Source organism: Lissotriton vulgaris, chromosome 10 (genome assembly GCF_964263255.1).
Source record: "Lissotriton vulgaris chromosome 10, aLisVul1.2, whole genome shotgun sequence".
NCBI lineage: Eukaryota > Metazoa > Chordata > Amphibia > Caudata > Salamandridae > Lissotriton > Lissotriton vulgaris.
The window spans coordinates 676789766-676797883 of NC_141698.1; positions in this window are offsets into that span (position 1 = coordinate 676789766).

Consider the following 8118-nt stretch of genomic DNA (forward strand, 5'->3'; position numbering starts at 1 on the left):
AAGCTACATATCTGGTAATTTGAATTACCTCTAAAGTGGAACATATATTTGATCTAGATCTAACACCTATTCTTGAGAAAACTAAAAGGATTTTAGCCAGTGGGATAATTTGGAACTTTCTATAATGGGGAGATGTAACATGGTCAAAATGATGTTTCTTCCATAACTGTTACATGTTCTTCGCATTGTCTCTTTGGAGGTTAGTAAAGAATGGTTTAAAGCAATTAACAGATTGGTGGCAAAATTCATCTGGGCCTATGGGAAGACCAGGAGGGCTTACATCTTTGTGTTTGCCTAGAGACGGGGGGGGCAAGGGGCTCTCCAATTTTAGATTTTATTATTTAGCTGCAGCTTTGCAATATTATAGCCCATTATTTAATAATAGGGTAACGGATGGCAGGTTAGCATGTTATGTACCCTCAATTTATGAGCTTTTGATTGGTACTACAGCCCACAGCTTCCTCCTGAAGTTTTTGTAGTCCAGCTACTTCAAACAGACCTGCTTTAAGATTCTGCTTGCTGCATTTTGAAACTGGCCAAGCGTCTGGAAAAAACTGGGGGTAGGTAGATGTAGTAGATGTACTCCCTTGCTCAGGAAAGATCAACTGCCCTGCATATTTCATGATAACTGCTTGGCTAGATGGGGACGCAGGCGTTGTTGGCGGATTGGAGATCTCCTCTCAGGAAACCTTATTGCATCATTTGAGGTGGTTAGCAGTAGATTGAACGTTGGGCCTCAGGATTTCTTTAAATATCTACAGCTGCTGGATTTCCTTATGAGAAAGGCCGGGCCGCAGGTGGTTTTGATTTGATTCCTCGCATGGAAATATTTATTGTTCGAGGCATGTGGGCTGCTGAATTCATATCTGTGCATAGATCGCCGCCTAGTGTTGGGTCCGGATGATTGCACATTGTTGTCCTGGAAGAGTCTTCGAAGTATCACGAGATAGGTGGCTCCTCCCCTGGACTACAGTGCGCATGGGCATCGACTCCATCCTCAGATTGTTTTTTTCCGCCATTGGGTTCGGATGCATATTTGTTAACTCAAGTTCGAAATCGATAAAAAAACTTTCTTTTTGGCCAAAAGGCCTTTAGTTATCATCGGTATTGTCTTGCGATCGGTGCCCAGTTCTGTTCCAGCTCAGTTCCCGAGCCGGACATGCAGAGGAACCACGTGGCTTTTCAGCACTGAAGGCCCGGTCGACGCCAGAGGCCTTATCGACGAACCATCATGGAACGGAGCCCGTTCAAGAGATGTCCCGTGTGCAACTCAAAATATCCTCACATCGACGTCCACCCGGTGTGCAACAAGTGCCTGTCGCCGGATCACGATGAAGCCAGCTGTATGGCTTCTTCTAGTTTCCGCTCCAAGAAGACGATTCGACTTCGGAGGCCCAGCAGACGGTGCCTGACCCGGTCAACATTTTCGATACAGAGGAGGATGAGGGAGTCGAGCAGGAAGTTCGAGAGAACCTGTCGGATCCTGCATCGGAGATCGACTCCAGCTACGACGCTGATATTGAAATGGTCGATAATGAAGACGTCGTCGACGAGGTAGGAGACGACGATGTGGCCTTTGGGCCCGTGGAAGATAGCTCGAGCGAGGAGCTAGGCCCACCCGTTGGTACGGGGGCCGAGACCGAGACACTTAATAGGGCTCAGGTCGAGGGATCGCCACATGGCCTTACCCAAGATCTTACACTTGGTTCTACAGCCTCACCTCAAGGCCCGGCTTCGAACACTTCTAAGGAGCCACAGGTTGACCGATTGAAACCGAAAGTGAAAGCATCGGGGTCTACGCAACCGAAAGCAGTGGAGGCGAAATCGAAACCAAAAGTGCTTATTGCTTTGGTCGGCTCGAAGTCCTCTGAACTATCAGCACCGACAAAGCATAAAGGTGTTATCGACCCGGTGAGGTCGCTAAAGGCTGTCGAGCCGAAGACTGGGACACCGAAAAAACTGGTCAAGGACGTCGACCCGAAAAAATCGGCGCCAAAGGCCGTCGACACAGACATAGGAATTCAGAGCTCAGAAGGTTCTCGATCCTCTGCGTCGACCAGACAATTCTAAGACCGGTACGAACCTTGAGTCCACGCCTGGCGGTGGCTCGAAGGAACCAGTCGAGTCGACGCAGCCGTCCGCCTCCTTTTCGAAGCAGGTGTCGAATCGCTGAAACGAATTAAGGAGAAGGCTTCAACTGTCGGACCGAAGGATACTCCACCAACGAAGCCTGCCAGTAAACCTGGCGCCCATCCAGTTCACGCTGCCGCCGAAAGTGGTACCTAAGGCCTTCGCCCCTAAGACGGCCGTCAAAGCGTCCAAGAAGGTGTCCACGGGGCCGAAGCCCACAACTGCGGTAGTGGTCACAAAGCATCGACAACCTCCGCTTGAAGAGCAGTCGGAACAATTCATCGACGCCGACACGGGTAGACTTTCAATTTACAAACGAAAGATCGCCCCGGAACAGCCTATGGAGTCATACAAAATTCCATTAAAAAAGAAGGATTCGACTACATCACCCAGTCTTGTCGAACCTATATCACCACATGGACAGGACACTGCTCCTATCTCGCCCTCTTACTCGGATGTGGAGACAGGGGAAGGTGACAATGAGGAGTACAATTATCCTATAGACACTGATCCTGAAGATCACTATGAACCCTGGGCAGACGCTGCTGACCTAGGAGATCCACACACTGCCCCAGACAGTCATGTGTATGCTGTAAAAACCTCGCCTACTAAAGACTCGGCGGCATTTAATGCACTTATTGAAAGGGCAGCCAAACATCATGATGTCCAGCTCAATGCTGACCCTATTGAAGTGGATTTTTTGTTTGACACATTTTCCACCTCAGAAAGAACTGTCAAGACTCTGCCAATGCTCAAGGGTGTCTTAAAACATGCTGGAGACATTTTTAAAGAGACCACGAGGGCCAGGGTGATAAACCCCAGAATTGAGAAAAAGTACAAACCGGCGCCTGGGGACCCTACCTACATCAAGGGACAGTTGCCGTTGGACTCTCTGGTTGTCTCCAATGCCCGGAAGAGGGCAAACTCGCAAACAACGGGTGATGCTCCTTCCCCTGACAAAGAATATAAAGTGCTAGAAGCATCAGGGAAAAGGGTGGCAGCTCAAGCGGCCAATATCTATTTCAACACTCAGGCACTCTTAGCCAGATATGACAGGGCCCATTACGATACACTTGAGACCCTGTTACAACACTTGACAGATGAATATAAGGAGGCAGCGGAGATGCTCATACAGGAAGGGAAGCTTATATCAAATGCATCTATCAAGTGTGCACTGGACGCAGGAGACACCGCGGCCAGAGCCGTTAACACAAGTGTGATGTTACGGCGACATGCCTGGCTGAGAATCTACGGCTTCAAGCCAGAGATACAAACCACCATACTAAATCAGCCTGTAAACCCTGATCACTTATTTGGACCAGAGGTGGACACCACCTTGGAAAAGATCAAAAAAGACAGACTGCAAAGTCTATGGGGGCTCTCCAGTCGCAGCAGTTCAGGGGTGGTTCTTTTTGTCGCTCAAACAATATAGGAGTTTCCAGAGGCCAGCTGTCCCAGCAAACACAGTACAGTAAAGGTGGCGCGCAAACCACCTACACCAAACAAGGTAGAGGTGGCTATCGTGGAAACAGCGCCAAGGGCAGAGGCCGTGGAAACAACAGCTCCCGATCCTCCGCCACTAACAAACAGTGACGCCTTGTCACTGCCCCCCGACCACACAACACCGGTCGGGGGGAGACTACAGAGGTTCCTGCCAGTCTGGAAATCCATCACTACAGACAGGTGGGTCAGGAAGCTTATCCAGTATGGTTATTGTCTGGAGTTAACATCCACTCCACCCAACATACCCCCAAGACACCGTCCTATGTCCACAGAGCATTTGCACTTATTGCAGCAGGAGGTAGCCCTCATGCTGCAAAAAGGAGCAATCGAGCTCGTGCCTGTGGAAGAAAGAGGTACAGGAGTGTACTCGCTGTACTTCTTGATCCCAAAAAAGGACGGGTCCCTCAGCCCCATACTGGACCTCAGACCCCTAAACCAGTACATTCTATCAGAACACTTTCACATGCCAGCATTGCAGCAGGTTCTACCGTTACTCAGTCAGGGAGATTTAATCGCAACATTAGATCTGAAGGATGCATATTTTCATATTCCGCTACACCCATCACACAGAAAATACCTCAGGTTCACCATTCAGAATCGGCGTTCTCAATTCAAGGTCCTCCCTTTCGGAGTGACGACGGCACCCAGGGTGTTTACAAAGTGCCTGGCGACAGTGGCTGCACACCTACGGAGACAAAACGTTCACGTCTACCCTTATCTGGACGACTGGCTTATCCAAGCAAAGTCGGCCGAGCATTGTGCCGCCCACATGTCCCATACCAGTCACCTTCTTCACGATCTGGGATTCTCACTGAATTATCCAAAGTCCCACCTTCAGCCCGCCCACGTACGGCAGTATCTGGGCGCGACAATAGATACTCTGGCAGCCAAAACACAGCCGAATTCAGTGAGGATCAACAGCATTCAATCGCTGATACAAAAATTCAGACCGCAGCACTCGCTTCCAGCAAGAGTGTTCATGCAGTTGATAGGCATGATGGCCTCCTGCATCTTCATAGTCCCGCACGCGAGACTACATATGCGTCTGCTTCAGGAGTGCTTGGCACGTCAGTGGAATCAGGCTCACGGACAGTTGAAAGACCTAGTGTTAGTGACCGGTCGTGCATACAACTCTCTGCATTGGTGGAATCCACAAAACCTTTGCAGGGGCCGACCGTTCCAGGAGCCTGTGCCACAGATCATTCTGACAACGGATGCATCTCTCCAGGGATGGGGAGCTCATGTCCTCCGCTACACAGTGCAGGGACTATGGACAACGCAGCAAAAGATGCACATCAACCCTCTAGAACTGATGGCTATCTTCAGGGCGATGAAAGCATTCAAAGTACATCTGTGCAACAAGGTCGTGTTGATCCGGACGGACAACATGACGGCCATGTACTACATTCAGAAGCAGGGAGGTACACACTCTCCACAGTTGTCTCATCTGGCTCAGAGCATGTGGGAGTGGGCCATTCAGAGGAACATTTTCCTCATGGCGGAACACCTCCCGGGCAAGGACAATCAGATGGCAGACCTGCTCAGCAGGTACAGCCACCAAATGCACGAGTGGGAGATACATCCATCAGTACTCCACCCGTACTTACAGCAGTGGGGTCATCCAGAGATAGACCTGTTTGCCACAAAGGAAAACGCCAAATGCCAAAGCTTTGCCGCCAGGTTTCCACACCCACACCCACAGTCGCAGGGCAATGCGATATGGATGAACTGGTCAGGCATATTTGCGTACGCTTTTCCCCCAGCACCTCTAATACCGCTGGTGGCACGCAAGCTGAAGCAACACTCAATGACACTCATCCTGGTTGCTCCGACGTGGGCACGCCAACCATGGTACACCACATTTCTAGAACTATCCGTGGTACCGCATCAAAGGCTGCACCTCACACCCAGGCTTTTGACGCAGAGCCATGGCGATATTTAGCATCCAGATCTGCAACAGCTCAACCTGGCGATCTGGCTCCTGAGGTCTTAGAATTTGGCTACCTCAACTTGCCTCCCGACTGTATGGATATCATAAGAGAGGCAAGAAAGCCCACCACCAGAGCGTGCTATGCGGCAAAATGGAAGCGGTTTGTCATTTATTGTGCAGACCACATCAACCCGCTAGACGCATCTACTCACTACATCATTTGTTATCTGTTACATCTATACAAATGCAATGTGGCCTATGCTTCCATTCGTATACATTTGTCCGCAATAGCAGCTTATCTACAAAACAGACAGCACCTCTCACTTTTCAGAGTGCCTGCCATCAAAGCTTTTCTGGAGGGACTCAAACGAGTTATTCCTCCACGACACCCACCAGCACCTGTACGGAACCTGAATGTGGTCCTCACCAGACTGATGGGTCCACCTTTTGAGCCTCTACACTCATGCGAGATACAATTCTTGACATGGAAAGTGGCTTTCCAAATAGCAATCACATCAATGCGACGGGTTAGTGAACTCCTTTCACTAACTATCCAGGAGCCATTCATACAGATTCACTCCAACAGGGTGGTACTCCGCACTAACCCTAAGTTTCTGCCTAAAGTGGTTTCACAGTTCCATATCAATCCGACTATAGAACTGCCAGTGTTCTTCCAAAATCATGAGTCCGTGGCGGAGAGAATGCTCCACACACTAGACGTCAAAAGAGCTCTAATGTACTACATAGATAGGACAAAAGATTTTAGGAAAACGAAACAACTGTTTGTTGCCTTTTTGCCACAACACAAAGGCAACCCCATTTGCAAGGCAGGTATAGCCAGGTGGATCGTTAAGTGCATTCAGATTTGCTATCAAAAAGCCAAGCGCACATTAACGGTTCCCCCAAGGGCCCACTCCACGCGAAAGTTGGGGGCCTCCATGGCTTTCCTTGGAAATAATCCTTTAGAAGACCTATGTAGAGCAGCCACATGGTCTACCACACACACATTTACAAAACACTACTGCGTAGATGTGCACTCCAAGCAGCTGTAGGGCAGGCTGTTCTAAAAACACTTTTTCAAACTGCTGCAGCTGGCACAGGCAGCCGCCGCTACTGGAGGGAATGCTATGTATTCTATGCACAGATATGAATTCAGCAGCCCACATGCCTCGAACCGAATATGCTACTTACCAGTATGCATCTGTTCTTGGCATGTAGGGCTGCTGACATTCATATCACCCGCCCTCCTCCCCTGTAGCGGCGGCAGCACTTAGAATTACTCTTAGCATGGTCATCACTTACGGTGTTACACTCCATCTTTGCCACAATGGATAAAAACAATCTGAGGATGGAGTCGATGCCCATGCGCACTGTAGTCCAGGGGAGGAGACACCTATCTTGTGATACTTCGAAGACTCTTCCAGGACAACAACGTGCAATCATCCGGACCCAACACTAGGCGGCGATCTATGCACAGATATGAATGTCAGCAGCCCTACATGCCAAGAACAGATGCATACTGGTAAGTAGCATATTCGATTTAAAGCACTGGCCCCTTTATTTCGTAGATATATGGTTGTTAGCCTGGCAGGGGTCCCAGATGATCTGGACCAGCACAATGAAAATTGGCGGGATAGGCTCGAGGTGGTGGACTCTGGTTACTTGAAATCACTTCAAAGAGGAGGGTCAATCTTGTGTGCCCCGAACCTACAATCACAACTTTATAACACGCTGTTCGATCTATATACAACCCTAGCAAAGATCGCTAAATGGGGCGGTGATGCGGGGACTTGTCCCAGATGCATTGCTTCTAATGCAAATTAGGCCCATATGTTCTCCTTAAGCCCCAGCTGAAAATCACCTGGTTTGGAAATCGCAGGTTTCTTAGGGGAAGTTTTGAAGGTGAATATCTTCCCATCACCTCCGCTTAAACTGTTTGGGTTGGATGAGCCCTTGCTGGGTCTGGATCGGAATTAAAATTTATAGCAATGACTGTTTTTATGCTTTTTAGGTCTCCGCCTGCGAACTGCGCACATGCGCAGTCTCGCTGGGGAGACTTAATGTCTTAGAGTAGGGAGGTCAAGCCCCGCCCCTCTTCTCCATTGGCTAGCCTCCTAAACGGCGGCTAGCCATTGGAGAAGAGGTCTCTGTGACAACATTCTTTCCATCTAAGCCCCGTCCTTTTCGGATTGGGGGGCATGTTTTTTCGTTTTTCTCTCTAGTGACGTGCTCATTAAAAAACATGCCCCCCTGTCTGAAAAGGATGGAGCTTAGATAGAAAGAAGAACCATTTGTCTTTAAGCCCCATCCTTTTCAGACTGGGGGCGTGTTTTGACTTGTTTACATCCTAGAAAGAAAGTCTAAAAACACGCCCACCAATCTGAAAAGGACGGGGCTTAGAGACAAATGGCAGCGCTTGTTATATAGCGCAAACTCGACCCAAAGGTATCCCAGCGTGATTAGATGGAGGATGCATGGCTGACCTCTGCTCCGATTGGCATCTTAGGGGTCACAAACAGATGGTGGGGGCATTTCAATGTCGGACCATGTTTTTC